General features: G+C 38.5%; 2 non-coding genes across 2 annotated transcripts; one reads left to right on the top strand and one right to left on the bottom strand.

Moving 5' to 3' along the window:
• Nucleotides 1-2,492: 2,492 nt before the first annotated feature.
• trnap-ugg (transfer RNA proline (anticodon UGG)) lies at nucleotides 2,493-2,564 on the top strand. The gene has a single exon. It is a non-coding gene; the product is annotated as a tRNA-Pro (tRNA).
• A 3,342-nt stretch (nucleotides 2,565-5,906) lies between these two features.
• Nucleotides 5,907-5,988, bottom strand: trnas-gcu (transfer RNA serine (anticodon GCU)). The gene has a single exon. It is a non-coding gene; the product is annotated as a tRNA-Ser (tRNA).
• Nucleotides 5,989-11,420: the final 5,432 nt, after the last annotated feature.

The raw sequence follows: 11,420 nt of genomic DNA on the forward strand, positions 1-11,420 counted from the left end.
TATATGTCTATTTAAATTCAGCTCCTGCAGATGGCAGTACATGACATGAAAATACTCTAGAACTGAACCTGATTGGACCTGGACACAACAGAACCATGTGGAGTGTTAAAGTAGCCATGAACATTAAACCTGAACAAAGCTTCAGCACAGATACATGGTGTGTGGAGTGCAGTCTGACTGAAACACTTGAATTACTGCAGAATCTTGAGCTTAATACAAGATGCTTATGTATTTGTGCACATGCTCTCAAACACCACCTTGTTAGTGGTTTTATATTATTATAATTTTATGGGGAATTTTTTTTTAAATCCTATCAATCACTACAGTACCTCTGGTGTTTTGTTTAGACTTTAAGGGTGTACTATAAATCTGCTGAAGAATTTAATTTCACAATAAGAATTGTTTGTAATTGCAACAATATATTTTGTAGATTAGAAAAGGTTTAAGTTCATAGAAATAGGAAATACAGGAACTAAATATATGAATCTTTTGCTCATTAAATTCTTTTAGAACATGTGTGTGTATTTTACATAATGTGGCAAATCCTGCACTCTGATTGGTTAAAACAGAGGGAATCTACAGTTGAGGCTTTGTACACAAGAAATGCTTAGATGCTTCACTGAAGACAGAGTAGAAGGAAACTTGACATTTACAATAACATAAAAAGGAAACTTTCAGAAGAACAGAGGAAATTAAAACATGATGGTTTTCTGTATGTTTCTGTTTTTTACCATGTTCATAGGTAAGCTTATATTTTATATATCCCCATATATCATGTTTAAATGTTTTATAACTAGTAAAGAAATGTTTCCATGTGTGAGTGTTTTAGATTGTAAGCATGTACTGTATGTATACTGTATAATATAAAATGATAATATTCTGAAATAAATGTCCTCTTCAGGTGAGAGCACACAGGACAGCATTACTCCAACATCTTCTGCTGTCTATGGTAAAGAGGAGCAAGCAGTTACACTCTCCTGTGATTATAAATACACTGTTTCTATGAACAATCTACAGTGGTATCGACAATATTCCAATGCAGCACCAGAATTCCTCGTTCTGTTGACGGAATCGGGAGGGAATCAGACAGGTGATACTCCTCATCCTCATTTGTCTGCTAAAGTTCATAAGAGTCTGAAGCATGTGGATTTGGAGATCTCGCCTGCTTCAGTATCAGACTCTGCACTGTACTACTGCACCTTGCAGCCCACAGTGACAGGAAAGTCAACTTCACTGTCCAAAAATCTACAGAGACCTCAAACATGAAAGAGTTATTGATCCAGTAGAAATATATGTATATAACCATATATGAATACTTTATTTGAATTCAATAGACAAAACATTCTAAGTGAATCCAAATACTGATAGAAAAGTTAGGTGTGTGTTTGAAGAAGCCACATGTTCACTCCCTCTGCAGTATTAAGTGCAGTTCTCATAAACAATAGTGGCAGGTGTGATGGTTTATTTACTTAATGACAGTGTAAAGATCACATGCTGGAAAATTTAGATATTGTAAACTTTTTTGACAAGCAGCTGATTTGACTTTTTTTTTTTTTAAATTTATTTGTTTGTTTGTTTGCTTGTTTGTTTGTTTGTTTTACTGAGCATGAGATTTAATGTGTTCATCATGTGTGTCTTTGCAGGGTCTTTAATATATTTTTGAGAATTACTGGATACCTGAAAGTATGTATAACTAAGAATAAGAATTGTGGAAAATAAAAACACAGTTTCCATCACACAATCAGGAAATAAATAAGCTCTACTGAAATAGTGCTCCATAATCCATTCTTGAGGTAGATGAGCTACAACAGCTAAAGACCACATCGGGTTTCATTCCTGTTCACCAAGAACAGAAATCTAAGACTACAGTAACAACCCTGTAAATGACATAAATCATACTAAAATATTTTTTAAAATCCATAGCTACCACATGGGACTCCATTACAGCTTCCTAGTGTCACCCTATCGAACAGATGAGACCTTGTAACAGTTACCAAACCATACCCCACCAGCCACCTGAGTTTCTTTAGCAACCAGCTAATTCAATTTTATTACCAACTGGAATCATTTTTAAACTTACTGCAAATATCACAGAAACTACTTGAAGCCTCATAATATTCACCAAGCTATACTGGAGCAACAGTACAGTTTCCAGCAAAGAAGCTACAATCCTGTAAACTTGACCTATACTGAAACCTCCACCTGACACTAAAGCAAGCTTGTTCTACAAGAATTGATTTTGATCTTCATGTCCACCGAGATTAATGACATATTTGGCCCAATGGCAAGAGCTGCTTGCTTGGTTCACACTTAGCGTCTGCGTTCCAAAAAGGTTCGAATCCCACAGGAGCCCTCGCTTTATTGTTAACTTGACTTTGTGTAACCGAGTTCCTTTTACTCGGACCCCAGTCCATATGAACTTGAAGGTCACAGAGAGTTACAGAGTACAGTGAACCTCCATTGGCACACAGCAAGCGGAACAGGGACGACCTGGCTCGTTGGTCTAGGGGTATGATTCTTGCTTTGGGTGCGAGAGGTCCCGGGTTCAAATCCCGGACGAGCCCCGGTTTTACATGGAATAGAGTGGTTGGGACAAAACTAATGGAAACTTGCACTGCCGGCTTGGTTCTTGCTTGGAAGCTTGTTTCTCCAGAAGTCCAAGGAGGTTCAAATCCCACTGTAATTACCTCTGAAAATTAAAGCTCCAACCTGGAGCCTATCTCTGGAATACAGGGAGCGGGATGGAGAATGTCACACTTTGTGGAGACATGAACCTCTGAAATATTAATATAATAGAGTACAGAAAGACCTCAGAATATTGTCATTTTACTAACACCATTCATCATGTTCACTGTTATATTCATGTGTCTGTGGCTTTCATTAGGTAAGTTAACATTGATCTTTTCAGAAAGGAGATAATAAATTAATGATTAATTAGCCTGTGTGATGTTAAGAAAAAATAGAATATGACTTATATAACTAAAAACTAAAAAATTATTTTGTTCTCTTCTCTATAACAGGTGACTCCATGGCAGATTTATTAGAACCACTTTTCACTCATAAAGTTGTAGATGAAGGTGATGATGTTACTCTGTCCTGCAGCAACAAAGACAGTGGTTCAGTAAACAGTCTACAATGGTACAAACAACATCCAAAATCTAAACCTGAGTTCCTTTTTTTCATCACTCCATGTGGAGGTAAATCCCTATGCCACCATGTCTGTCTGCTAAAGTTGATGATAAAACTAAACAAGTGGATCTGATCATCTCCTCTGCTGCTTTTAATGTTTGATAATATACAATTAGAAGGTAATTTATTCATAATCACACTCTCTGGTATCACCCAGATGAGGATGGGTTCACATTTGAGTCTTCCTCATATCGTCTCACAGAGTTTTTTCTTGCCGCTGTTGCCTCAGAGTTGCTCATTAGGGGTAAAGTTAATTTTCAACTTTGTAATTTCTATTCTGAATTTCTGTATTTCTGTAAAGCTGCTTTGAGACAATGTCCATTGTTAAAAGTGCTGTACAAATAAAAATGAAGTGAACTGAATTGAATTGAACTGAATTTAATTACCTTTTGGTTATAGACACAGCAAATTTACTTATGAGAGATTTTGTTTAAATCTGGATCAGTTTCCTATGATTTTCCACAGCAAATTATCATAATTATTTATAAATTTACAAATAATTTAAAAAACACACAAACAGATAAAGGGTTATAGTATTGTATAGATGATGAATCTTCAAATACAACACCAGCCATAATGACTCTAGATTTCTGTCACTGACACTGTGTGAAGTGATCTGTCCAAAATAACACTAAAACTGCATCACTTCCTGGGTGTGTCCTTCTAGAGACGTGTAAAGTTCAGCACATACAGCACTATTATACAGAATCCTCACAGAGCTGTGTTCAGAAATGGATCAACTATACAACTTACTGTACATAGTGAGATACATACCACTGATTCTCACTCTAGTTACAGGTCATTCATTTTCATCAGTTTATCAATAGTTTTAACTATCACAATCATATTTAATCAGTTAATTAATTACATTAATTAATAACCATGTTTTTTTTTGGCGACGCTACCCATGCACTTGGAGGGTTGTGGGGCTGTGGTCAAGGGAGGCCTGCCAGGTCTGGAAAGAGAGGCACTCTGGCAGGCGGTCACAATGGTTGTACCACGCATGCTTCCATTACCAGACGTGATTCAAGATCCAAACCCAGGAAAGGTTTGAAAGGCTTAGGCTCTTGTTGACAAGGTTTGCTGATATGAACTTGCATCCCAGTCTGTTGCAATAAATTCAATTCAATTCAATTTTATTTGTATAGCGCTTTTAACAAAGAGCATTGTCTCAAAGCAGCTTTACATGAGAAACCACATCAAAAAACAACAAACATATGAACAGACAAACAGACAAACAGTCCTAGATGTTATCCCAAGTGAGCAAGCCTGAGGTGACTGAGGCGACTGTGGCAAGGAAAAACTCCCTTAGATGGTATGAGGAAGAAACCTTGAGAGGAACCAGACTCAAAAGGGAACCCATCCTCATTTGGGTGACAATTGTGTGATGTAGATACAGCATGTGTATAGTGTTATGTGAATCAATAAGGAGGTTGTTGTCCATGGCGCTGCTTGAATATTCCAATCCTCACAAGCAGAACCCAGCTGGAGCTGGTCAATCTCCGGATGCCACTGGAGCCGGCACAGTCTCTGTATGCCTCGGGATGGGTAGAAGAAAGGAAACAATGGAACAGCATTAGCGTAGCTGCTGTTCATAATATTAGCAGTACTAGCTGAATGTGCATTTAAACAGATGTACTGGAGTGCAAGGTTATGGGAAGTGTTAGATGTATGCCTGGCTAAAGAGATAAGTCTTTAGTCTACATTTAAACTGGGAGACTGTGTCTGAGCCCCGAACACAGTCAGGAAGACTATTCCAGAGTTTTGGAGCTAAATACGAAACGCTCTACCTCCTTTTGTGGACTTTGATATTCTGCGAACTACTAGAAGTCCAGAATTTTGTGATCTTAAAGAGCGTGGTGGATTGTAATGTATTAGAAGACTGGATAGATAGGTGGGAGCTAAACCATTTAGAGCCTTGTATGTGAGTAGAGCTAGTTTATAGTCAATTCTAAACTTAACAGGTAGCCAGTGCAGGGATGATATTATTGGGGTTATATGATCATATTTTCTTGATCTGTTAAGAACTCTGGCGGCTGCATTCTGGACTAACTGTAGCTTGTTTATTGAAGATGCAGGACAACCACCTAGTAATGCATTACAGTAGTCCAGTCTGGAGGTCATGAATGCATGAACTAGCTTTTCTGCATCAGATACAGATAAAATGTTCCTAAGCTTGGCAATATTTCTAAGATGGAAGAAGGCTGTTTTTGTGATATTGTAAATATGGTTTTCAAAGGATAAGTTGCTGTCTAATATTACACCCAGGTCTTTCACTGTTGAGCTAGTAGTAACAGTGCATCCTTCTAGGTGCAAGCTGAATTGTGAGAGCTTCTGTGTACTAGTTTTTGGGCCAATAAGTAATATCTCCGTTTTGTCAGAATTTAATAATAGGAAATTATCGGTCATCCAATCTCTAATATCTTTAACACACTCAGTTAATCTAGACCAATTAGATATTTCATCTGGTTTTGATGAGATATATAAAGGTGCACGATCCGGGCCGCTGTTTTCGGGACTGTGCGCTGCATTGATCTGCATGGATCTCCAGTGGCGACCCGTCAGCCTTACAGCATCTGTGTCCAACCAACATGGAAATACAGCCCACGGTTGCGAAACACCTAGACCCAGGGCTAGCTTTTCTCGATCCCCTCTAGCACTCCGAAGCATTCCGCATGCAAGAGTTGTGGTAAACAGGAGGTTAAAGGGCACACAAGCGACGAGGATGGGATTCGAACCCATGCGTGCAGAGCACAATGGATTAGCAGTCCATCGCCTTAACCTCTCGGCCACCTCGTCAGGTGCAGGTGTGGCACCCACGACCAAATGTCCACAGAGACCGCAACAATTCCGTAGCGGAGCACCATAACTCAACGCGTTTAAACACGCCTGTTCCCAAAGCAACTGGAGCCCATCCCACGTGCATTAGCAGTCTGTTTCCTTAACCTCTTGGCATCCTAGGTCACCCACATGACCTTACACCTCAGTGCACCTGGCACTTGCACTCCATTGCCCAAACCTCTTGGCCACCACTTCTTATGTCGATTTTTTATTCTTGGTTGAATTGTTGTTTTGTTGGTAGCTCGTAACCATGGTAAGGGCACGACTGATGCGGCTCACACACGGAAACCGTGTTTTGCGTACCGTTCTGTGGTTGTTTGGACTTGCTGTTTGAAAAAGCAAGGTGTGAAACGGAGCAGCCGGCGTTGACACCAGTTGCCGAAACCTGGGAGCTATTTCAGCACCTGGGTCTGGGGGCTCCGGTACCATGTGAGCTCGTTTTTTTTTTGCAGCCAGGCAGCCAGCTAACGGCAACTCTTAAGCACATTTGCAGAAGGTACAGGAGCCCCAACCCCTGTAAAGCCTTTGTGGTGCCAAAGCCCACAACCACTGCCTTGAAAAGGCTCAGCTGGCAGCAGTGCGTTTTGAACCCTCGCCTCCGAAGAGGCTGGAGCCTAAATCCAGCGCCTTAGACCACTCGGCCACGCTACCCAAGGGCTTAGTATTTATAGACCTCTGTGGAGAGCACACTGACATACTGTCTGGGTGTGTGGTACACAGACTGCACAGATGAGGACAGACAAACTGTGCAGAGGGTGAAAAACAGCTCAAAAAATCATCAGCTGCCCTCTGCCCTCCTTGGATGACATGTCCAGGTTCCCGCTGCCTCAGCAAAATCAAGGCCATCACAGGAGACTCCTCACATCCTGCTCATCACTTGTTTGACCTGTTGCCATCTGGGAGGCACTTCAGGTCAACAAAGTCTCACACCACCAGACTTACAAACAGCTTCTTCCCCTGGGCCATTCGGACTGCAAACAATCACTGAACACACACACACACACATTCTACCTAATAAAATGTGCAATTCCACTGTGCACTTTAATCTGTCTGTGAATTGAGTACAAGTTATAACTTAATATTGGCTTTGCACAAATTAGATTTCAAGCAAATATAAAATTGGGAACATTTTGTTGCAGCTTTATGAATGTTCTGCTTATATTGCAGTAGCCCTTTAAAAAAGGGTACAAGTATGCATATGTATGAAAGGAGAGTCCATAACCTGAGGTACTGAGATATTGAGAAGGGTTCAGTATTTATATTAACATTTTTTTACATATGTTTCTTTATTGACATGCACAGCCAATTATTACAACATTATTACAACAATACTAATTCTAACAAGGTCCTGAATATGTACAATATGGCTATATTTGTGGACACCTAACCATCACACCAGTATGTGGGCATTCTCCAAACTGCTGCACAATTGTAGGATGTCTTTATATTCTTACAAAAACATGTTCCGGCTCAATGAAGATGTTTATTACAAGTTTGGTGTGGAATAAAATGAGTTACCTGCACACAGCCCTGAACTCAAACCCACTCAACACTTTGGGATGAATTAGAATTCTGACTGCACCCCAAGCCACACATGCCTGATGTTTTAGGGCTGTATGGACATACAGTATCTCACAAAAGTGAGTACACCCCTCACAGTTTTGTAAATATTTTATTAAATCTTTTCATGTGACAACATTGAAGAAACGACACTCTGCTCCAATGTAAAGTAGTGAGTGTACAGCCTGTATAACAGTGTAAATTTGCTGTCCCCTCAAAATAACTCAACACACAGCCATTAATGTCTAAACCATTAGCAACAAAAGTGAATACACCCCTAAGTGGAAATGTCCAAATTGGGCCCAAAGTGTCAATATTTTGTGTGGCCACCATTATTTTCCAGCATTGCCTTAACCCTCTTGGGCATGGAGTTCACCAGAGCTACAGGTTGCCATATATTTACAAAAATGTGAGGGGTGTACTCACTTTATATACAATATACCACTATATATTTATAGTGGTATATTGCCACTTACTGAACAATCATCTAATTTTTAATATTATTAGTGTATATTTTGCAACAAGTTTGAAGTAATATCTAAATAAAGCTAGTCTAAGTAGATTGGGTGAGCAAATGGCTGTGTGTGTGTGTGTGTGTGTGTGTGTGTGAAAGAGAGAGAGAGAGAGAGAGAGAGAGAGAGAGAGAGAAAGAGAAACAATTATTTTTTTCAATTATATTTCTGCACATATATAAATTTGGTAAGTTAAAAAACAATTTTTTTGGTGTCAAGGTTTTTCTCTTCAGTGAACACAAGATGGCGCAGTCACTTATCTTAATGTTGGTCAAGAACCAGAGCACCACACAACCTGCTCACATTCTCTGAGACATAGAGTGTACTTGTTCTTCTATCATACATACTGCTGATATAATATCCTAACCCCTGCCCTGGTTACTCTTAGTGCCTAAGATAATTTCAGAGATACCATTCTGATTAAACAACACAACTGTCCACTTAACACTAAACTGTCATAAGAATAAATACTCATCTAATGTCATTTCTTTGGCACCTGCTGTGTCAGAAACATTAAAAACTAGAAACTTATATGTGAATGTGCCTTTATTCTTCTTTCTCTTCTTCTGATGCTATTGTGAGTACAGGAAAGTTTTATTTTTCAGATTTAACTGTTAGAGCTGAGAAATAAGGGATTAATTCAACCTTAATTACCAAGGGAAAATACTAATTTCTTCCTCATTCTTAAATAAATCATATTCTCTTCCACTTAGTGTTTCTAACATTAATCTGCCTGCTGGTGTTTATACAAACTTTCTCTAATTTAGAGATATCACTAACATATGTAAAATAACATAAATACATTATTTTCCTGCTTTCAGTATGTGTTTACTTAAATGTGCTCTGGACAGGTTCCCCATATGAGGCTGAATGTAAAGCCAGGATGTTTCAGTAAGAATCAACAATCTGACAACAACATTGGTGACACTGTCATGTGATGCTGTGGGGTGGAGCAATTTTGAAGCTTTATGATGTTAACATATTAGATTACAGAAAGATCTCCACTATTTTCACTGAGCTAAGACCAGTCATCATGTTCACTGTTATATTCATGTATCTGTGGCTTTCACTAGGTGAGTTAACATTGACTTTTTTGTTATTGCAGAAATATCAACTATATTATATTAAATATTAGTCTGTGTGGTGATGCAGTGTGAAAATGTAGAGTGTGGGTCTGACTTAAGTATTTCCTGTTGATTATTTAAAGATTAAAAACATTATGTTCTCTTCTCTATGACAGGTGACTCCATGGCAGATTCAATAGAACCAGATTTCCCTCATAAAGCTGTAGATGAAGGTGATGATGTTGTTCTGTCCTGCAAATACAAATCAAGCTATACTACAGGAAACTACCTGCACTGGTACAAGCAATATCCAAAATCTAAACCAGAGTTCGTTCTTATTGTTGACCAAAAAGGAAATCCAATTTCCAACACTGACCCAAGAATGTCTGCTAAAGTTGACGATAAAACTAAACAAGTGGATCTGATCATCTCCTCTGCTGCTGTATCAGACTCTGCTCTATACTACTGTGCTCTGCAGCCCACAGTGACAGGAAATCCAGCTGCACTGTACAAAAACTTTCACACAGTTTTGTTATATTGAAAGCAGTTCTGCTGATGATGTTGAGCTGCTATTTACATGCTATTTTTTGGCGAATTCTGTCTCTCTTGCAATTTATAAAAGGTTCATAAATATGTTATAGTTTGACAAATGTTGGATTATTAGGAGATAGCTAATTGTTTTTTTAAGCTTCATTAACCACTTGATCCTGTTCAGAGATCTATAGCTTTTCTTGGCAACACTGGAAATGAGGGAAACCTGAGCTCAATCTCGAACTGGGGACCATGGAACTGTGAGGCAGCAATACTATCTGATGTCTTTGTCTGGCAGCTCATCAGTGCCTGAAAAGTAAAAATTAGTTAAATATTTTGCATTCATTAATGGTATAATATTTGGTTTAGAGAGGGATTATTAATATAACTTTTAAAAGTAGCTTTTCCTTATTTTGGTATTCAATCTTCTTGGGAATTTCTTTAGATGCTCTGATGAGTCTACATGCAGAAAGAAGAAGAAGAGGCTTAAAGCCATGTAAAAACAACAATCCACAGGTTAAAAAATACATGACTGTTGGCATCACAGTGATGACAGTTTTTATGGTGCATCACATAGAATCTTATCTGAGCCAGAAAATCCCAGAAGTGTCTCAATTTCATGTAGAGATAGGAGAGCAGACCCCTCTCTCCCATCCTCATCATTACATTCAGGGAAATATTGATAGCATCATGTGAAACTATTCAGCTGTTTAATATTAAACTGCACTCCGTGTCAGAGCAGAAGACTCTATGGAAGATAATGAAAACCACTAGAAAGATGATTAGGGTCTATCTATCCACCATTGAGGATCCTTACCAGAAAATATATACAACTTTGGGATGTTGCCTCCAAGCCTCTTCCAGACACTTTACTCAGATAGTCAGGTGTAAATCTTTATACACTGATGATACTATTCCATATTCCTTGATAACCTGGAAATAAAAAGTAAAAGCTTGGTTCAATCATCACAGCAGAATTTTACAATATACAATATACCAACACTATATCATGGAAGGCAGCACTGAATCTTTTGAGTTTGTTGCAGTGAACAACAGCAAGTTCACCACCACTGCCTTGAAGAGGCAAAAACTAACACATAATGTATTAAAGTATTACAGAGAAAAAATCCTTTATAAATAACTGCTTTTTTCTACTGTTTTACACAGTGTTCAGTGTGGGAAAGATAAAAAAAACAACAACTAAGAATTATTTCTTAAATGTATTTTGGTTTCAAATATTATCTTGTGATTAATAATCAAGTATTTAAGTAAATTTAAGGTAATTTTGTGTCTTTACTTCCCTGTTAGGACATGATGTAGGACAGGACTTTCTTAATGGCCAGTTCAGTGGAGTTGAGTTTTATAGCTGCTTTCAAACATGAAAATGACAAATTCAGCAGTATTTAAAGAGAAATATATGGGGGTTATGAAGACATACACTATATTGCCAAAAGTATTCGCTCACCCATCCAAATAATCAGAATCAGGTGTTCCAATCACTTCCATGGCCACAGGTGTATAAAATCAAGCACCTAGGCATGCAGACTGCTTTTACAAACATTTGTGAAAGAATGGGTCGCTCTCAGGAGCTCAGTGAATTCCAGCGTGGAACTGTGATAGGATGCCACCTGTGCAACAAATCCAGTCGTGAAATTTCCTCACTCCTAAATATTCCACAGTCAACTGTCAGCTGTATTATAAGAACGTGGAAGTGTTTGGGAAC

Source organism: Hemibagrus wyckioides, unplaced genomic scaffold, assembly GCF_019097595.1.
Source record: "Hemibagrus wyckioides isolate EC202008001 unplaced genomic scaffold, SWU_Hwy_1.0 Contig1, whole genome shotgun sequence".
Taxonomy (NCBI): domain Eukaryota; kingdom Metazoa; phylum Chordata; class Actinopteri; order Siluriformes; family Bagridae; genus Hemibagrus; species Hemibagrus wyckioides.